The following is a 20,195-nucleotide window of genomic DNA, read 5'->3' on the forward strand; positions in this document are numbered from 1 at the left end:
CTGTACTAACATACCGTCCAACAAGGCGACAGCTTTACTGAGTCAAATTTGAGGATTTTGATTGGATGCTACTGAACACTGATCAGGAAGTATCTGTGTGAGGTCATCATCTCAGCATGTGAACTTTTTAATCTGACAGTGAAAGTGTAGTAAAGGAGGGTTCAAACGAAGGGGAATGTAAGTATGCCGTAACAAAAGTAAAACTCTGACAGATAATTCTGCTTTATTAAGGGAGGAAGCTGAAGGTAATACATGTTGTGGCTCGTGAAAAAGCAACACTGACAGAAATGTGAAATGATAAAAAAAGATGTATTCCCGCAGTGCCTTTCAATTCAGTTCAATTTTATTTATATAGCGCCAAATCACAACAGCAGTCGCCTCAAGGCGCTTTATATTGTACAGTAGACCCTACAATAATAGATACAGAGAAAAACCCAACAGTCATATGACCCCCTATGAGCAGCACTTTGGCGACAGTGGGAAGGAAAAACTCCCTTTTAACAGGAAGAAACCTCCAACAGATCCAGGCTCAGGGAGGGCGGGGCCATCTGTTGCGACCGGTTGGGGTGAAAGAAGGAAGACAGGATAAAGACTAGGGATGGGTACCGGTATGGCACCGGTTCTGGCATAAACAGTAGTAACCAGACCGAAAAACAGCGCACATTTCGGTGCTTTTTTCCCCCCCTGAGATGTCACACACTTTGGATTCTAGCCAATCATTTTACCTTTGCAAGCGTAGTAGGCGGGCCCAGGTACGTACGTTCTTTTAGAGCAGAGCTACAGATTTAAAAAAGGCGAAGCGGTCAAAGTCTGGCTGTACTTCACAGCAAAAGATGCAAACTCAGCAGCAACAAGTGCTTTAAGCTGATACTGTGATACTGTCAAAGGAGGCAACACCTCGAATCCGATGAAACACCTGGCGACGCATAGCGTTTTTTTAAAAGCTGAGAAATGCGCCATATTTGATAGCTTGCTGCGAGACCTCACACCGAGCACATCTACTGCGGATGTGGTGCCTGTTATCGGACCCGGAGTTAGCAACATCCCCCAAGAACCCGAAGAGGAGAGTCCTGGCCCCTAGCCCTGCCAGTGTAGCAGAAATGATGAGGATGATGATGCAGCAGCAGCCGTTCTTCTCTGCGTGAGTAGCTTAATGTTGTTCGTGTGTAATTTACGTACCACGTTATTACATTAATGCATGTAAGGTGAACTAGCAAACATCATCATAGCTACATGCGGCTGTCTTCTTGTTTGATGGCAGATGCTCCCTTCACCCTGGCCAAAAAGGCTAAAATGACCAAAGAAAAAGTGGAAAACAGCTAAACATGAGAGGTTTTTGGACAAAGTTTGTGTTTTTTTCCATTGTTTAAGCACTGCTTCCAGCCAAGAGTGATACCATATATGCCCCATAGCTGCAGAAAAGGCTAACATTGTTATCTTTTTACAAAAAAACAGCTAAACACGAGAGGTTTTTGGACCAATTTTGTGTTCTCCATTCTTTAAGCACCGGCACCGTTTCAAAAGTACCGGTTTGGTACTGGTATCGGATAAAATCTAAACGATACCCATCCCTAATAAAGACATGCTGTGGAAGACGGACAGAGATTAATAACAGATATGATTCAGTGCAGAGAGGTCTGTTAACACATAGTGAGTGAGAAAGGTGACTGGAAAGGAAAAACTCAATGCATCATGGGAATCCCCCGGCAGCCTACGTCTATTGCAGCATAACTAAGGGAGGATTCAGGGTCACCTGGTCCAGCCCTAACTATATGCTTTAGCAAAAAGGAAAGTTTGAAGCCAAATCTTAAAAGTAGAGATAGTGTCTGTCTCCCGAATCCAAACTGGAAGCTGGTTCCACAGAAGAGGGGCCTGAAAACTGAAGGCTCTGCCTCCCATTCTACTTTTAAATACTCTAGGAACAACAAGTAGGCCTGCAGAGCGAAGTGCTCTAATAGGGTGATATGGTACTACAAGGTCATTAAGATAAAATGGGGCCTGATTATTTAAGACCTTGTATGTGAGGAGCAGGATTTTGAATTCTGGATTTAACAGGAAGCCAAACAGGAGAAATCTGCTCTCTCTTTCTAGTCCCTGTCAGGACTCTTGCTGCAGCATTTTGGATTAGCTGAAGGCTTTTCAGGGAGTTTTTAGGACATCCTGATAATAATGAATTACAGTCGTCCAGCCTGGAAGTAATAAATGCATGAACTAGTTTTTCAGCGTCACTCTGAGACAGGATATTTCTAACTTTAGAGATGTTGCACAAATGGAAGAAAGCAGTCTTACATATTTGTTTAATATGTGCGTTGAAGGACATGTCCTGGTCAAAAATGACTCCAAGGTTCCTCACAGCGTTACTGGAGGCCAAGGTAATGCCATCCAGAGTAAGAATCTGCTTAGATACCATATTTCTAAGCTTTTCAGGGCCGAGTACAATAACCTCAGTTTGATCTGAATTAAGAAGCAGAAAGTTAGCGGCCATCCAGGTCTTTATGTCTTTAAGACATTCCTGCAGTTTAACTCATTGGTGTGTGTTATCTGGCTTCATGGACAGATAGAGCTGGGTGTCATCTGCATAGCAGTGTAAATGTATGCTATGTCTTCTAATGATGCTGCCTAAGGGAAGCATGTATAATGTAAACAGAATTGGTCCTAGCACTGAACCCTGTGGAACTCCATAATTAACCTCAGTGTGTGAAGAGGACTCTCCATTTACATGCACAAACTGGAGTCTATTAGATAGATATGATACAAACCACTGCAGCGCAGTACCTGTAATACCTACAGCATGTTCTAATTGCTCTAATAGGATATTATGGTCGACAGTATCGAACGCTGCACTGAGGTCTAGCAGGACAAGCACAGAGATGAGTCCACTGTCAGAGGCCATAAGAAGATCATTTGTAACCTTCACTAAAGCTGTTTCTGTGCTGTGATGAGCTCTGAAACCTGACTGAAACTCTTCAAATAAACCTCTGCAGATGATCTGTTAGCTGTTTGACAACTACTCTTTCAAGGATGTTTGATATAAAGGAAGGTTGGAGATTGGCCTATAATTAGCTAAGACTGCTGGGTCTAGAGATGCTTTTTGAGTAAAGGTTTAACTACAGCCAGCTTGAAGGCCTGTGGTACATAGCTGATCATTAGAGATAGGTTGATCATATTTAAGATCGAAGCATTAATTTTAAATTAGTTTTGTAAGAATGGGGCCTAAAAGACACGTTGATGGTTTGGAGGAAGTAATTATTGAAGTTAACTCAGAAAGATCAATTGGAGAAAAAGAGTCTAAATGAATATCAATGGTACTAAGAGTAGCTGTAGATCAGGGGTGTCAAACTCAATTGCATAGGGGGCCAAAACTCAAGGCACACTTCAGGTCGCGGGCCAAACAAGATATACAGTTTTTGAACACACTAAAACAATGTTTTTTAAAGATAAATATGAATAAAAACAGACAGGAATATTATTCCAGAATAAATAACTTAAAAAAAATTAACTTTAACTTTAAATATTTTGCTCTCCATAAAAATATATCCTGTCACAATTATGCAAGTTAGAAATATGAACATGCAGCAAAAACCCCAGAAAAAATAAATGAAAGCAAACACAAGGTTCCAGCCGCATGTAGACGGAGCAAAGTGCGCCGACTTGGCTCAACATTACTTGGCAACAGGGAAAGTGAGGCAGGTTGCACTGGTGCATTTGTGACAGCTTCACTTGAAACGCTTTCACCACATCACACATGTCCATGAACTGACAGGTTTCCTTGCTGAGCTCAAAAACTACTGAGAACTTTTCCCCAACTCAGCCAGCGGACCTCTGTGTGATGAGGAATGTCGGCAAACTCTGAATCTATTTCCCACATAAAAGACTGAAACTGACGGTGATTTAATCCTTTAGCTCAGATAAAATGTACGGTCTGCGTCACGGTGAGCATTACATGCTCCATTTTAAGGACTTTACTACACAGCGTTTCCTGGTGTGTGATGCAGTGATATGCTGTTAACTCACCAGTACAGTTCTCCTGCATCCTTACTAGATCTTACATCCTGCACAACACCAGCGCTCCATCTGTTATCCCAGCGCAGTTTCATGTCAGTTACACTTTGAAATACTTTTAAAAATGTCTTTTCCTGTCGTTGTCCCGTGCATCGATTTAATTTCCAATATTTCCTCTCCACGGATGAAGATGGTCAGCTGTGCAATGTCCATCATGTCTGTACTTTCATCCACAGCAAGAGAGTATGCAGTGAAGTTTTTGCTTCTTTCACACAACTGTGTTCCTAAATCAGTGGCCATCTCACAAACCCGATCAGCAATCGTATTTCTGCTCAGGCTCACATTTGCCAAAATCTGCATTTTGTCTGGACAGAAGACGTCGCACAGCTTCATCATGCAGCTCTTCAGAGTGGTACCGGGCTGATTTGGCTCCTCTGCTACAATAAAACTTGCGACACAACAGCTTCACTTTGTGATTTTGCTCTGATGAAAATCATCTGCTGGAATGTCAGATTCAATTCAATTTTATTTGTATAGCGCCAAATCACAACAGCAGTCGCCTCATGGCGCTTTATATTGTACAAAGATTCTTCTTTAGCTCTTCTACCTTCTGTAGTTTCTGCTCTGGATTTTGGTTTTTCAGCTTATCCTGACGTTTTGTCTGGTAGTGCCATCTTAAATTAAATCCCTTAATTACAGCCATTGGCGGAGCGGGGGTGTCTTACTGGGCTTAAGCCCGGGTTGTTTTGTCAGAAGCCCGGGGTCTTTTGGAGTGTAATTTTTTCATAGTTAGATGCCTGGCTGACAGCTGTATAAAACAAAAAACTACACACAATATTCGAAGCACATAGTGCACACTGTGGGAATTTACAACTGTGCGTGAATCCCCCCTAATATTGGTATGATCCGAGCTCAGACACTAAGCGAGGGGGCGGGGCAGCTGCTGCCTACAAGTGCGCTGTTGGAGAAACGGAGCCAGGCAGACAGAGGGGAACTGAAGTTCGACCAGGGCCCTGTTTCAGGAAGCCGGTTTAGTGGAAAAACTGAGTAAGTATACCCTGAGTTAACGAAAACTCTGGGTTTTCGGTTTCACAAAGCGAGTTCAGCTGCAGCCTGAGTGAGTCACTATGACGACACACTCCGTGAAGCTAACCTGCCCCCTAGCAGGTTTACTACAACTAACCCTGACTGTCTCCGCCCCTTTGTCGGAAACCTGACAGTAGGAAGTGTCGGACATGGCGTGCCACTTCCTTGAAGAGCCAGTAGATGTTGAAGCCCAAATTCTCTGCAGAGCTCTCCGCCGGGAGAGAGTGATTAGAGCGCGTTTGGACATTTTATCATTTCCTGATGATTTTCTGTGTGAACGTTACTGTTTCTCAGCACAATCTATAATTCATTTGGATAACATCCTCAGGCCTAATATTGCTCATGTGACACATCGCGGACATCCTCTCAGTTCATTGCATATTATTTGTATTGCACTTCGGTTTTTTGCAAACGGGAGCTTTCTGTATAATATTGGTGACGCTGAGCACGTTTCCAAGGCTACCGTCTGTCGGGCAGTCAGGAATGTTACAGTTGCACTGAAACGTCTCCTGTACTCGTTTGTGGTGTTCCCCGGTCACAGACCCACAAGATTTATCAAAGAGGGATGCCACAAAATTGCAGGTATCAGGATGAACAAAACTTAATTCATGATGTGGTGATACTTGGACTACTACTTAAATTTTACATTTATTTTCAGGGTTCCCAGGCGTGATTGGCTGTACAGATGGCACTCACATTCCAATCATTGCTCCTTCAGTAAATGAAGGAGACTATGTGAACAGGAAGTCTTTCCACAGCATTAATGTGCAGGTACATAGTTCCCTGTAGCATGTCAAACTAACAAATTATTTCATTATAGTAATGGATGCTAGTTTGTGTTCTCTGCACTGTGAAGATCATATGTGATGCTGCCAACATTATCACAAATGTGGAAGCCAAGTGGCCAGGCTCTGTCCATGACTCACAAATATTCCGTGAATGTACACTGAGCACAAAATTTGGACATGGTGAGTTGAGAATACTTTAAAATATATAAAGACCAATTGCTTCAGGGACATTTGAACTGAAGTGCATCCTTCTGTCTTAGGAGAGTTCACTGGCTACTTGCTTGGTGATAGGGGGTATCCATGTTTACCCTATTTGCTTACCCCTTACCCTGACCCTGAACCGGGCCCACAGCAGCGACATAATCTGGCTAATTGCAGGACAAGAGCCAGAATTGAAATGACTATCGGAATGCTTAAGGCCCGGTTCCAGTGCCTGCAAAGACTCAGGGTCACCCCAGAAAGGGCATGTGACATTATTGTGGCATGTGTGATTCTTCACAACATTGCCACAATTAGAGGAGAACACTGTCCTTCTGAACCAAACATCAGCAGTGATCCAAACCATGAACATCCTGACCCTCCCACGGACATACAAGATGGAAGCGCAGTCAGAGACACCATATGTCACAATCATTTCTTTTGACCCATCACCTCAACATGTTGAAAGAAGAATAAACAGATTTTTTGTTCAACTGGCTTTATTGGTCACCTGTGTTTCCTGTACACAAAGTATTAAAAGATGTAAACCTCATAAAGTGTCTCTGTTGCTTCCTCCTCTGTAACAGCTGTCAATGTTTCTTCATTATTTTCCTGTAGTAAAGAAATAGACAACATTGCTGTTCTACTGTAAACTCATATAATCTGTGGAGTATTACTCACAACTGCATGTTGGTCTGGCTCAACAGGAGGCTGCACCAGATGCAGTACACCATCACCATCAACTGATAGAATATGAGGTTTATACAGGTCACTTATAACTTACAAGGGACCAAATGGCAATTAACAAACATACCAATCACCTTACACTTCATTGTCATTATGCTCTCAAAGACAACCAAGACTGAGGGAAGGCAAAATCAGTAGGAAAATAACTTCACTACAAAATAATCCATTATGGTAAAGAGTTTATCAAATGAATGAGTAGCACTGCAAAGGTGACTGTGAAGAAAGGATGTATGCACATCATGTATTATTTTGAATTTACCCCCTATGTAGGCACTTGTGTCTTGCGGGGTTATTGACTCAGAGGATGTCCCCGCAGAGATGCCTTCAGCCACAGGGCGCCCACTGTTTTGGCTGAGGGCCAACTGCTCAGCCTCTGTGAGTGGTGGTGGTGGAGGACCCCCACCTGTTTTTCGGGCCTCCGCTTTTTTTCTGTTGGCTATAACGGGCCACATTTGAGCATACAGAGTAAGCAAATATGTACTTGTAATGTGCTCAGATAATTTCAATAAGTGCTTACAGAAAGAAAATTAATGTAGCCTCTAACTGCAATTGATTTACATGGGACAAACAGACCAAGCACTATGGCTCATAATACAATTACACCTTACCTGTTTGGACTATATTTTTATATTTCATTTTTACTTGCTGCCAGGCACGTTTGGGGCCTGTTGGGTTGCACCTGCGCTCACATCACATCACAAAATAAAATGTATAAAATAACAAATAAAATAACATATGATAAAATAACGTGTTAAATGGGTGGAAATCCCTCGATCAATGTTTAAATTAACACTCACGCATTGACTCTGTCGGCTATGTTTTGCCATGCATGCTTTTGCAGCTGAGGCTGTGTTACTTTTTTCCGCGGAATTTGCATGTTATCGGCATATACTGCCATCAGAATTTCGGCCTCAAGCGCTGTGAAATACATTGACCGCGCCTTCTTTCCCTCCGTCTCCATGGTGACTCGCTTAATCTGTGCTCCGCTTATCAGGGCTTTATGTATCCTCGTCCGCGCGCTTCACTTGGGGTTAAAGCAACTCCGCGTTGACTGAACTAATTGTTATCAGCCTTTCTGAAACCGAATATTCCGAGTTGGACAGTTCGGGGTTACTCAACCCTGCGTATCGTTTTTCACTCTGAGTTTTCTAAACCGGCTTCCTGAAACAGGGCCCTGGTACCAAAGCAAATCATTCGTACTGTACAAATAATGTAAATATGACGGTGCATCACGAAAGATTGATATGAAACTGATCACTTGACCCATATTACCTTACTTGCTCTTCAAGTGAATCAACAAATGGCGAAATGAAAAGCCGAACAACAACAATGCTGTTTCTTTAGAGAGTCTCAGCTTACAAGTGTGTTTATTTCATATTTTCAGTTGTTTCCCTCCACGGCTAAATAAATCGGCTTCAGTAATGCACTGATATACAAGCATGGATATAAGGGGCTTCTTTCAAAGAAACAACTCTGGTAGTATTTTATATATTATGCTTTGTATGTTGTTCAGTATATTTCTAAGCAAAACAAGAGGAACTTCAATACACAGCAGTATATTCACAGTTGAAACCAGATATTTACACTTTATGGAAAACACAAGAACATTTTTACTGTACAACATCAATTTAGAGTAAACTTTTGTTTTAGATAAATATTGAAATATATTTTGAATTAGTTAAATGTCAGAATAAAGAGAGAGAGAGCTTCTATTTTTTATCACTTTCATTAAATTTAGGAGTACATGTACACTAAGTTTATTGTTAATTAATAAGAAACTGCAGACGATTCCATTCTGAGCTGAAGAAGCTTCTGATAGGTTAGTAGAGTCCATGTGAGTAAACTGGTGGCACACCTGTGGATGCATATAAGGCAAAACACAGAGGCTGTTTCTGTGACATGGGAACATCAAGAGATGTCAACAAAACACCAGGAACAGAACTGTGGAGCTCCATAAGTGTGGCTCAGTTTGAATACAATTTGGTGCCATTTACAATTAAGAAATACAGACAGTTTCTCTCTTTACTCTTAAATTTAACAAATATGTTTTTATATTTATCTAAAAAATAAACATTTAGTCTGATTTGATGTTACAATTAAAAAAGTGTTTTTATCTGAAGAGTTTGTAAATATCTGTATATTTGATGATTGTCAGCACAAAGAGGGAGAGAGGAACAGAGAGGGAGAGAGAGGAACAGAGAGGGAGAGAGAGGGAGATGGAGAATGAGGACAGAACAGAAGTGGAACAAGAGCAGGTGAGACACACATGTTAGTCACATGGTTGTTTACCAAAAGTATCACCGTATCATAGGTCCTCATGTATCTCGTACCTAGTGTTTCTTTTTAGGTTTGTTACTTTTCAAATTCTATATTTATTAAGTTAAGTTGTTTGCAAAACAAGGCTAAATAATTATATAAACTTTTCTCAATCTAAATAGTGTACTTTGGTAGAATTAAAAAATACGTATAGTGCAGGTCTATGATAATTTCTAGTGGTACTATCATCTAGTTCTGATTGTGGTTCTGTCTTGGTTAAGTCCTCAGTAGTCCTGATTTTGAACTATTGTAGTCCTGTTTTAATTCCGGATCAGTTCTGGGTCTGGTTGAATTGGGGTTTAGTCCTCGTGTGTTGATACAGCCCTGACTTTGTTCTGCCTCGCTGCTTAATTAAAAAACTAGTTTAAGGTGTCCTGCAGATTTGATATATATTTCTCCCTATATGACGTCATTCTTTTTTGAACAAAACTCCAAACAGAGCCACTTAATCTTTCAGTCATTTCTAACCCCCCCCCCCCCCCCCCCCCAAAAAAAAAAAAAAAAAAAATCCCACATGCATACTACCCTTTAGGGCTAAGCCCCGGGTGTTTCAAATGTCTGGATCCGCCTCTGATTACAGCCACATTAGCTCCACAAATAAGACACACGGGTTTACCAGCAATGTTTGAAGACATATATTCAGCCTCCCGCCGCCGGTGCTGAAAGGCTCTGTTTTCAGAATCAACTTTTGAGCTGAGCACTGCAGCTTCATCGTGCCATACGGAGCCTCAGCTCAGGTGGAACTAATCACAACACCCCCCTTTCAATGTTTTCTGGGCTTGTCAACTACAACAAGACTCTTTGGTGCAATCGTAACTCACACGAGACATTTCCGAGCGATTCAAGTCTGGGCCCTACGCAGTACGCCAGGAGAGTGTCACTGGAAGCCCCTTTCAGCTGCTTCTGGAGAAAAGAGATGTCAGACTGGGCCGGGGGACTCTTTGCTGCCATCGGCCAGTATTGTGAGGGTAAGAGGGGAGACAATCACTTCATATGGTCAAAGATTGATGAGGTTTGAAGCCAGCGTTAACATGGTAGTACCTGAAAGGTAGTGAGCGGAGAAGTGCAAATAAACCTGGGGTGTACAACATCAGGCCTCGAGGGCCGGTGTCCTGCAGGTTTTAGGTATAACCCTGGGTCAACACACCTGAATCAAATGATTAGTTCATTACCAGGCCTCTGGAGAACTTCAAGAAATGTTGAGGAGGTAATTTAGCCATTTGAATCCCCTATGATGGATCAAGAATACATCTGAAACCTGCAGGACACCGGCCCTCGAGGCCTGGAGTTCGACACCTGTGAAATAAAGATTTGCCAAAGGAAGCCACATGCATTCAATTGGGACACTGACTAGCAAAGTGTCAAATGGAGAATGCGGGCGTCGATCCCGCTACCTCTCGCATGCTAAGCGAGCGCTCTACCATTTGAGCTAACTCCCCTGTGCCACATGTCTTACTTATTACAGGCTACACTTTGTCCATACTTGTTGTATGATCAAAATAGGGAAGGGGCACAAATCCTGAAATCTGCAAAGCGCCCAGGAGGTGGCTGAGAGACTAAGGCGGCTCGCTGACAATCCACTGTCATGCTAACGTGACTGAATGCCATCAGCCTTAGAGACAGACTGAGGAGACTGGACATCCAAGGGACTGTGGACTAGAGCCACTGCTAATTCACATTGAATGAAGCCAACTGAGGGAGGTGGTTCTAATCAATATGCTTACCGACCTCCTCCCCTTGGTTTTCAGTGTAGGGCAAGTGGGCCATTAGGAATGTTGCTATTCTGGAAGCAGAACGTCTTTCTACTACTGTATTATCAGACCATTGTCTTTAACATGACTTGTGCAGCAAGACCACATGGTGAATTAAAATGAAAACTGAGCATTGCATCATGCCTGCTTTGGCAGCCAATCTTACACTGACAAGATGCATCAACATAAGCAGAAAGAGCTCTCGACGAGGATGGGATTCGAACCCACGCGTGCACAGCACAATGGATTAGCAGTCCATCGCCTTAACCTCTCGGCCACCTCATCTGCCGCACACCGCTCTTTGCCAGTAGCATTGGGAATTGACGAGGGATAATGTGTGAGCTGATCGCTGGTGTATGGACGCAGGGAGATTGACTCCAGATCCCCGACGAGGGGCTGCGTAACACTTTGGTAGAAGCCTGGAGTGATGCTGGCTTCTTCTTTGAGCCTGTTCTTCTTGGGGGTTGCCAGAGTGGATCGTCTGCCTCCATCTCACCCTGCCCCTAGCATTCTCCTCTGTCACACCAACCCTCTGCATGTCCTACTTGGCTACGTCTATGAACGTTGTCTTTGGTCTTTCTCTTATTCTCCTGCCCAGCCGCTCCGTATTTAACACCCTTTTCCCAGTATATCTTATATCCCTCCTCTGCACATGTGCAAATCACCTCAGCCTTGCTGGCCTAACGTCGTCTGCAAACGGCTCAACCCCAGCTGTCCCTCGCACGTGGTCATTTCACATCTGTTCCATCCTGGACACTCCCAAGCAAAAGCTTATCATCTTCAACTCTGCAGACTCCATCTGTGCCACACATCAGAGCAGCTCTCACTACCATCTTCTAAAGCTTGCCTTTCGCACTTGCTGCTATCCTTGTGTGACAAATCACCCCTGAATTTGTTCTCCACCCACACCCAATGGATTGGCTACACGCATGGCTTTGGGTCTCCTCGCGGATGTCCAAAAGTGTCCTGGAGAATGCGGGTATCGATCCCGCTGCCTCTCACATGCAAAGCGAGCGCTCTACCATTTGAGCTAATTCCCCATTGAGGGTTGAGCACTGCAGCTTCATCGTGCCATACGGAGCCTCAGCTCAGGTGGAACTAATCACAACACCCCCCTTTCAATGTTTTCTGGGCTTGTCAACTACAACAAGACTCTTTGGTGCAATCGTAACTCACACGAGACATTTCCGAGCGATTCAAGTCTGGGCCCTACGCAGTACGCCAGGAGAGTGTCACTGGAAGCCCCTTTCAGCTGCTTCTGGAGAAAAGAGATGTCAGACTGGGCCGGGGGACTCTTTGCTGCCATCGGCCAGTATTGTGAGGGTAAGAGGGGAGACAATCACTTCATATGGTCAAAGATTGATGAGGTTTGAAGCCAGCGTTAACATGGTAGTACCTGAAAGGTAGTGAGCGGAGAAGTGCAAATAAACCTGGGGTGTACAACATCAGGCCTCGAGGGCCGGTGTCCTGCAGGTTTTAGGTATAACCCTGGGTCAACACACCTGAATCAAATGATTAGTTCATTACCAGGCCTCTGGAGAACTTCAAGAAATGTTGAGGAGGTAATTTAGCCATTTGAATCCCCTATGATGGATCAAGAATACATCTGAAACCTGCAGGACACCGGCCCTCGAGGCCTGGAGTTCGACACCTGTGAAATAAAGATTTGCCAAAGGAAGCCACATGCATTCAATAGGGACACTGACTAGCAAAGTGTCAAATGGAGAATGCGGGCGTCGATCCCGCTACCTCTCGCATGCTAAGCGAGCGCTCTACCATTTGAGCTAACTCCCCTGTGCCACATGTCTTACTTATTACAGGCTACACTTTGTCCATACTTGTTGTATGATCAAAATAGGGAAGGGGCACAAATCCTGAAATCTGCAAAGCGCCCAGGAGGTGGCTGAGAGACTAAGGCGGCTCGCTGACAATCCACTGTCATGCTAACGTGACTGAATGCCATCAGCCTTAGAGACAGACTGAGGAGACTGGACATCCAAGGGACTGTGGACTAGAGCCACTGCTAATTCACATTGAATGAAGCCAACTGAGGGAGGTGGTTCTAATCAATATGCTTACCGACCTCCTCCCCTTGGTTTTCAGTATAGGGCAAGTTGGCCATTAGGAATGTTGCTATTCTGGAAGCAGAACGTCTTTCTACTACTGTATTAGCAGACCATTGTCTTTAACATGACTTGTGCAACAAGACCACATGGTGAACTAAAGTGAATACTGAGCCAAAGAAGAGCATTGCATCATGCCTGCTTTGGCAGCCAATCTTACCCTGACAAGATGCATCAACATAAGCAGAAAGAGCTCTCGACGAGGATGGGATTCGAACCCACGCGTGCACAGCACAATGGATTAGCAGTCCATCGCCTTAACCTCTCGGCCACCTCATCTGCCGCACACCGCTCTTTGCCAGTAGCATTGGGAATTGACGAGGGATAATGTGTGAGCTGATCGCTGGTGTATGGACGCAGGGAGATTGACTCCAGATCCCCGACGAGGGGCTGCGTAACACTTTGGTAGAAGCCTGGAGTGATGCTGGCTTCTTCTTTGAGCCTGTTCTTCTTGGGGGTTGCCAGAGTGGATCGTCTGCCTCCATCTCACCCTGCCCCTAGCATTCTCCTCTGTCACACCAACCCTCTGCATGTCCTACTTGGCTACGTCTATGAACGTTGTCTTTGGTCTTTCTCTTATTCTCCTGCCCAGCCGCTCCGTATTTAACACCCTTTTCCCAGTATATCTTATATCCCTCCTCTGCACATGTGCAAATCACCTCAGCCTTGCTGGCCTAACGTCGTCTGCAAACGGCTCAACCCCAGCTGTCCCTCGCACGTGGTCATTTCACATCTGTTCCATCCTGGACACTCCCAAGCAAAAGCTTATCATCTTCGACTCTGCAGACTCCATCTGTGCCACACATCAGAGCAGCTCTCACTACCATCTTCTAAAGCTTGCCTTTCGCACTTGCTGCTATCCTTGTGTGACAAATCACCCCTGAATTTGTTCTCCACCCACACCCAATGGATTGGCTACACGCATGGCTTTGGGTCTCCTCGCGGATGTCCAAAAGTGTCCTGGAGAATGCGGGTATCGATCCCGCTGCCTCTCACATGCAAAGCGAGCGCTCTACCATTTGAGCTAATTCCCCATTGAGGGTTGAGCACTGCAGCTTCATCGTGCCATACGGAGCCTCAGCTCAGGTGGAACTAATCACAACACCCCCCTTTCAATGTTTTCTGGGCTTGTCAACTACAACAAGACTCTTTGGTGCAATCGTAACTCACACGAGACATTTCCGAGCGATTCAAGTCTGGGCCCTACGCAGTACGCCAGGAGAGTGTCACTGGAAGCCCCTTTCAGCTGCTTCTGGAGAAAAGAGATGTCAGACTGGGCCGGGGGACTCTTTGCTGCCATCGGCCAGTATTGTGAGGGTAAGAGGGGAGACAATCACTTCATATGGTCAAAGATTGATGAGGTTTGAAGCCAGCGTTAACATGGTAGTACCTGAAAGGTAGTGAGCGGAGAAGTGCAAATAAACCTGGGGTGTACAACATCAGGCCTCGAGGGCCGGTGTCCTGCAGGTTTTAGGTATAACCCTGGGTCAACACACCTGAATCAAATGATTAGTTCATTACCAGGCCTCTGGAGAACTTCAAGAAATGTTGAGGAGGTAATTTAGCCATTTGAATCCCCTATGATGGATCAAGAATACATCTGAAACCTGCAGGACACCGGCCCTCGAGGCCTGGAGTTCGACACCTGTGAAATAAAGATTTGCCAAAGGAAGCCACATGCATTCAATAGGGACACTGACTAGCAAAGTGTCAAATGGAGAATGCGGGCGTCGATCCCGCTACCTCTCGCATGCTAAGCGAGCGCTCTACCATTTGAGCTAACTCCCCTGTGCCACATGTCTTACTTATTACAGGCTACACTTTGTCCATACTTGTTGTATGATCAAAATAGGGAAGGGGCACAAATCCTGAAATCTGCAAAGCGCCCAGGAGGTGGCTGAGAGACTAAGGCGGCTCGCTGACAATCCACTGTCATGCTAACGTGACTGAATGCCATCAGCCTTAGAGACAGACTGAGGAGACTGGACATCCAAGGGACTGTGGACTAGAGCCACTGCTAATTCACATTGAATGAAGCCAACTGAGGGAGGTGGTTCTAATCAATATGCTTACCGACCTCCTCCCCTTGGTTTTCAGTATAGGGCAAGTTGGCCATTAGGAATGTTGCTATTCTGGAAGCAGAACGTCTTTCTACTACTGTATTAGCAGACCATTGTCTTTAACATGACTTGTGCAACAAGACCACATGGTGAACTAAAGTGAATACTGAGCCAAAGAAGAGCATTGCATCATGCCTGCTTTGGCAGCCAATCTTACCCTGACAAGATGCATCAACATAAGCAGAAAGAGCTCTCGACGAGGATGGGATTCGAACCCACGCGTGCACAGCACAATGGATTAGCAGTCCATCGCCTTAACCTCTCGGCCACCTCATCTGCCGCACACCGCTCTTTGCCAGTAGCATTGGGAATTGACGAGGGATAATGTGTGAGCTGATCGCTGGTGTATGGACGCAGGGAGATTGACTCCAGATCCCCGACGAGGGGCTGCGTAACACTTTGGTAGAAGCCTGGAGTGATGCTGGCTTCTTCTTTGAGCCTGTTCTTCTTGGGGGTTGCCAGAGTGGATCGTCTGCCTCCATCTCACCCTGCCCCTAGCATTCTCCTCTGTCACACCAACCCTCTGCATGTCCTACTTGGCTACGTCTATGAACGTTGTCTTTGGTCTTTCTCTTATTCTCCTGCCCAGCCGCTCCGTATTTAACACCCTTTTCCCAGTATATCTTATATCCCTCCTCTGCACATGTGCAAATCACCTCAGCCTTGCTGGCCTAACGTCGTCTGCAAACGGCTCAACCCCAGCTGTCCCTCGCACGTGGTCATTTCACATCTGTTCCATCCTGGACACTCCCAAGCAAAAGCTTATCATCTTCGACTCTGCAGACTCCATCTGTGCCACACATCAGAGCAGCTCTCACTACCATCTTCTAAAGCTTGCCTTTCGCACTTGCTGCTATCCTTGTGTGACAAATCACCCCTGAATTTGTTCTCCACCCACACCCAATGGATTGGCTACACGCATGGCTTTGGGTCTCCTCGCGGATGTCCAAAAGTGTCCTGGAGAATGCGGGTATCGATCCCGCTGCCTCTCACATGCAAAGCGAGCGCTCTACCATTTGAGCTAATTCCCCATTGAGGGTTGAGCACTGCAGCTTCATCGTGCCATACGGAGCCTCAGCTCAGGTGGAACTAATCACAACACCCCCCTTTCAATGTTTTCTGGGCTTGTCAACTACAACAAGACTCTTTGGTGCAATCGTAACTCACACGAGACATTTCCGAGCGATTCAAGTCTGGGCCCTACGCAGTACGCCAGGAGAGTGTCACTGGAAGCCCCTTTCAGCTGCTTCTGGAGAAAAGAGATGTCAGACTGGGCCGGGGGACTCTTTGCTGCCATCGGCCAGTATTGTGAGGGTAAGAGGGGAGACAATCACTTCATATGGTCAAAGATTGATGAGGTTTGAAGCCAGCGTTAACATGGTAGTACCTGAAAGGTAGTGAGCGGAGAAGTGCAAATAAACCTGGGGTGTACAACATCAGGCCTCGAGGGCCGGTGTCCTGCAGGTTTTAGGTATAACCCTGGGTCAACACACCTGAATCAAATGATTAGTTCATTACCAGGCCTCTGGAGAACTTCAAGAAATGTTGAGGAGGTAATTTAGCCATTTGAATCCCCTATGATGGATCAAGAATACATCTGAAACCTGCAGGACACCGGCCCTCGAGGCCTGGAGTTCGACACCTGTGAAATAAAGATTTGCCAAAGGAAGCCACATGCATTCAATAGGGACACTGACTAGCAAAGTGTCAAATGGAGAATGCGGGCGTCGATCCCGCTACCTCTCGCATGCTAAGCGAGCGCTCTACCATTTGAGCTAACTCCCCTGTGCCACATGTCTTACTTATTACAGGCTACACTTTGTCCATACTTGTTGTATGATCAAAATAGGGAAGGGGCACAAATCCTGAAATCTGCAAAGCGCCCAGGAGGTGGCTGAGAGACTAAGGCGGCTCGCTGACAATCCACTGTCATGCTAACGTGACTGAATGCCATCAGCCTTAGAGACAGACTGAGGAGACTGGACATCCAAGGGACTGTGGACTAGAGCCACTGCTAATTCACATTGAATGAAGCCAACTGAGGGAGGTGGTTCTAATCAATATGCTTACCGACCTCCTCCCCTTGGTTTTCAGTATAGGGCAAGTTGGCCATTAGGAATGTTGCTATTCTGGAAGCAGAACGTCTTTCTACTACTGTATTAGCAGACCATTGTCTTTAACATGACCTGTGCAACAAGACCACATGGTGAACTAAAGTGAATACTGAGCCAAAGAAGAGCATTGCATCATGCCTGCTTTGGCAGCCAATCTTACACTGACAAGATGCATCAACATAAGCAGAAAGAGCTCTCGACGAGGATGGGATTCGAACCCACGCGTGCACAGCACAATGGATTAGCAGTCCATCGCCTTAACCTCTCGGCCACCTCATCTGCCGCACACTGCTCTTTGCCAGTAGCATTGGGAATTGACGAGGGATAATGTGTGAGCTGATCGCTGGTGTATGGACGCAGGGAGATTGACTCCAGATCCCCGACGAGGGGCTGCGTAACACTTTGGTAGAAGCCTGGAGTGATGCTGGCTTCTTCTTTGAGCCTGTTCTTCTTGGGGGTTGCCAGAGTGGATCGTCTGCCTCCATCTCACCCTGCCCCTAGCATTCTCCTCTGTCACACCAACCCTCTGCATGTCCTACTTGGCTACGTCTATGAACGTTGTCTTTGGTCTTTCTCTTATTCTCCTGCCCAGCCGCTCCGTATTTAACACCCTTTTCCCAGTATATCTTATATCCCTCCTCTGCACATGTGCAAATCACCTCAGCCTTGCTGGCCTAACGTCGTCTGCAAACGGCTCAACTCCAGCTGTCCCTCGCACGTGGTCATTTCACATCTGTTCCATCCTGGACACTCCCAAGCAAAAGCTTATCATCTTCAACTCTGCAGACTCCATCTGTGCCACACATCAGAGCAGCTCTCACTACCATCTTCTAAAGCTTGCCTTTCGCACTTGCTGCTATCCTTGTGTGACAAATCACCCCTGAATTTGTTCTCCACCCACACCCAATGGATTGGCTACACGCATGGCTTTGGGTCTCCTCGCGGATGTCCAAAAGTGTCCTGGAGAATGCGGGTATCGATCCCGCTGCCTCTCACATGCAAAGCGAGCGCTCTACCATTTGAGCTAATTCCCCATTGAGGGTTGAGCACTGCAGCTTCATCGTGCCATACGGAGCCTCAGCTCAGGTGGAACTAATCACAACACCCCCCTTTCAATGTTTTCTGGGCTTGTCAACTACAACAAGACTCTTTGGTGCAATCGTAACTCACACGAGACATTTCCGAGCGATTCAAGTCTGGGCCCTACGCAGTACGCCAGGAGAGTGTCACTGGAAGCCCCTTTCAGCTGCTTCTGGAGAAAAGAGATGTCAGACTGGGCCGGGGGACTCTTTGCTGCCATCGGCCAGTATTGTGAGGGTAAGAGGGGAGACAATCACTTCATATGGTCAAAGATTGATGAGGTTTGAAGCCAGCGTTAACATGGTAGTACCTGAAAGGTAGTGAGCGGAGAAGTGCAAATAAACCTGGGGTGTACAACATCAGGCCTCGAGGGCCGGTGTCCTGCAGGTTTTAGGTATAACCCTGGGTCAACACACCTGAATCAAATGATTAGTTCATTACCAGACCTCTGGAGAACTTCAAGAAATGTTGAGGAGGTAATTTAGCCATTTGAATCCCCTATGATGGATCAAGAATACATCTGAAACCTGCAGGACACCGGCCCTCGAGGCCTGGAGTTCGACACCTGTGAAATAAAGATTTGCCAAAGGAAGCCACATGCATTCAATTGGGACACTGACTAGCAAAGTGTCAAATGGAGAATGCGGGCGTCGATCCCGCTACCTCTCGCATGCTAAGCGAGCGCTCTACCATTTGAGCTAACTCCCCTGTGCCACATGTCTTACTTATTACAGGCTACACTTTGTCCATACTTGTTGTATGATCAAAATAGGGAAGGGGCACAAATCCTGAAATCTGCAAAGCGCCCAGGAGGTGGCTGAGAGACTAAGGCGGCTCGCTGACAATCCACTGTCATGCTAACGTGACTGAATGCCATCAGCCTTAGAGACAGACTGAGGAGACTGGACATCCAAGGGACTGTGGACTAGAGCCACTGCTAATTCACATTGAATGAAGCCAACTGAGGGAGGTGGTTCTAATCAATATGCTTACCGACCTCCTCCCCTTGGTTTTCAGTGTAGGGCAAGTGGGCCATTAGGAATGTTGCTATTCTGGAAGCAGAACGTCTTTCTACTACTGTATTATCAGACCATTGTCTTTAACATGACTTGTGCAGCAAGACCACATGGTGAATTAAAATGAAAACTGAGCATTGCATCATGCCTGCTTTGGCAGCCAATCTTACCCTGACAAGATGCATCAACATAAGCAGAAAGAGCTCTCGACGAGGATGGGATTCGAACCCACGCGTGCACAGCACAATGGATTAGCAGTCCATCGCCTTAACCTCTCGGCCACCTCATCTGCCGCACACCGCTCTTTGCCAGTAGCATTGGGAATTGACGAGGGATAATGTGTGAGCTGATCGCTGGTGTATGGACGCAGGGAGATTGACTCCAGATCCCCGACGAGGGGCTGCGTAACACTTTGGTAGAAGCCTGGAGTGATGCTGGCTTCTTCTTTGAGCCTGTTCTTCTTGGGGGTTGCCAGAGTGGATCGTCTGCCTCCATCTCACCCTGCCCCTAGCATTCTCCTCTGTCACACCAACCCTCTGCATGTCCTACTTGGCTACGTCTATGAACGTTGTCTTTGGTCTTTCTCTTATTCTCCTGCCCAGCCGCTCCGTATTTAACACCCTTTTCCCAGTATATCTTATATCCCTCCTCTGCACATGTGCAAATCACCTCAGCCTTGCTGGCCTAACGTCGTCTGCAAACGGCTCAACCCCAGCTGTCCCTCGCACGTGGTCATTTCACATCTGTTCCATCCTGGACACTCCCAAGCAAAAGCTTATCATCTTCGACTCTGCAGACTCCATCTGTGCCACACATCAGAGCAGCTCTCACTACCATCTTCTAAAGCTTGCCTT

The 20,195-nt window shown here is 45.8% G+C and overlaps 14 non-coding genes across 14 annotated transcripts; all 14 read right to left on the minus strand.

The window, feature by feature from the left end:
• Window positions 1-10,503: 10,503 nt before the first annotated feature.
• Window positions 10,504-10,576, minus strand: trnaa-agc (transfer RNA alanine (anticodon AGC)). The gene has a single exon. It is a non-coding gene; the product is annotated as a tRNA-Ala (tRNA).
• A 515-nt stretch (window positions 10,577-11,091) lies between these two features.
• Window positions 11,092-11,173, minus strand: trnas-gcu (transfer RNA serine (anticodon GCU)). Its single transcript has one exon. It is a non-coding gene; the product is annotated as a tRNA-Ser (tRNA).
• A 682-nt stretch (window positions 11,174-11,855) lies between these two features.
• trnaa-ugc (transfer RNA alanine (anticodon UGC)) lies at window positions 11,856-11,928 on the minus strand. Its single transcript has one exon. It is a non-coding gene; the product is annotated as a tRNA-Ala (tRNA).
• A 681-nt stretch (window positions 11,929-12,609) lies between these two features.
• On the minus strand, window positions 12,610-12,682 carry trnaa-agc (transfer RNA alanine (anticodon AGC)). Its single transcript has one exon. It is a non-coding gene; the product is annotated as a tRNA-Ala (tRNA).
• Window positions 12,683-13,208: 526 nt separating this feature from the next.
• On the minus strand, window positions 13,209-13,290 carry trnas-gcu (transfer RNA serine (anticodon GCU)). Its single transcript has one exon. It is a non-coding gene; the product is annotated as a tRNA-Ser (tRNA).
• Window positions 13,291-13,972: 682 nt separating this feature from the next.
• On the minus strand, window positions 13,973-14,045 carry trnaa-ugc (transfer RNA alanine (anticodon UGC)). The gene has a single exon. It is a non-coding gene; the product is annotated as a tRNA-Ala (tRNA).
• A 681-nt stretch (window positions 14,046-14,726) lies between these two features.
• trnaa-agc (transfer RNA alanine (anticodon AGC)) lies at window positions 14,727-14,799 on the minus strand. The gene has a single exon. It is a non-coding gene; the product is annotated as a tRNA-Ala (tRNA).
• Window positions 14,800-15,325: 526 nt separating this feature from the next.
• Window positions 15,326-15,407, minus strand: trnas-gcu (transfer RNA serine (anticodon GCU)). Its single transcript has one exon. It is a non-coding gene; the product is annotated as a tRNA-Ser (tRNA).
• A 682-nt stretch (window positions 15,408-16,089) lies between these two features.
• trnaa-ugc (transfer RNA alanine (anticodon UGC)) lies at window positions 16,090-16,162 on the minus strand. Its single transcript has one exon. It is a non-coding gene; the product is annotated as a tRNA-Ala (tRNA).
• Window positions 16,163-16,843: 681 nt separating this feature from the next.
• Window positions 16,844-16,916, minus strand: trnaa-agc (transfer RNA alanine (anticodon AGC)). Its single transcript has one exon. It is a non-coding gene; the product is annotated as a tRNA-Ala (tRNA).
• Window positions 16,917-17,442: 526 nt separating this feature from the next.
• trnas-gcu (transfer RNA serine (anticodon GCU)) lies at window positions 17,443-17,524 on the minus strand. The gene has a single exon. It is a non-coding gene; the product is annotated as a tRNA-Ser (tRNA).
• Window positions 17,525-18,206: 682 nt separating this feature from the next.
• trnaa-ugc (transfer RNA alanine (anticodon UGC)) lies at window positions 18,207-18,279 on the minus strand. The gene has a single exon. It is a non-coding gene; the product is annotated as a tRNA-Ala (tRNA).
• A 681-nt stretch (window positions 18,280-18,960) lies between these two features.
• trnaa-agc (transfer RNA alanine (anticodon AGC)) lies at window positions 18,961-19,033 on the minus strand. The gene has a single exon. It is a non-coding gene; the product is annotated as a tRNA-Ala (tRNA).
• A 515-nt stretch (window positions 19,034-19,548) lies between these two features.
• Window positions 19,549-19,630, minus strand: trnas-gcu (transfer RNA serine (anticodon GCU)). Its single transcript has one exon. It is a non-coding gene; the product is annotated as a tRNA-Ser (tRNA).
• Window positions 19,631-20,195: the final 565 nt, after the last annotated feature.

This window comes from Aulonocara sp. 'chitande type north' Nkhata Bay, linkage group LG12 (assembly GCF_057382095.1).
Source record: "Aulonocara sp. 'chitande type north' Nkhata Bay isolate Kocher_YH1m ecotype deep benthic linkage group LG12, A_spYH_male_GT1.1, whole genome shotgun sequence".
Classification (NCBI taxonomy): domain Eukaryota; kingdom Metazoa; phylum Chordata; class Actinopteri; order Cichliformes; family Cichlidae; genus Aulonocara; species Aulonocara sp. 'chitande type north' Nkhata Bay.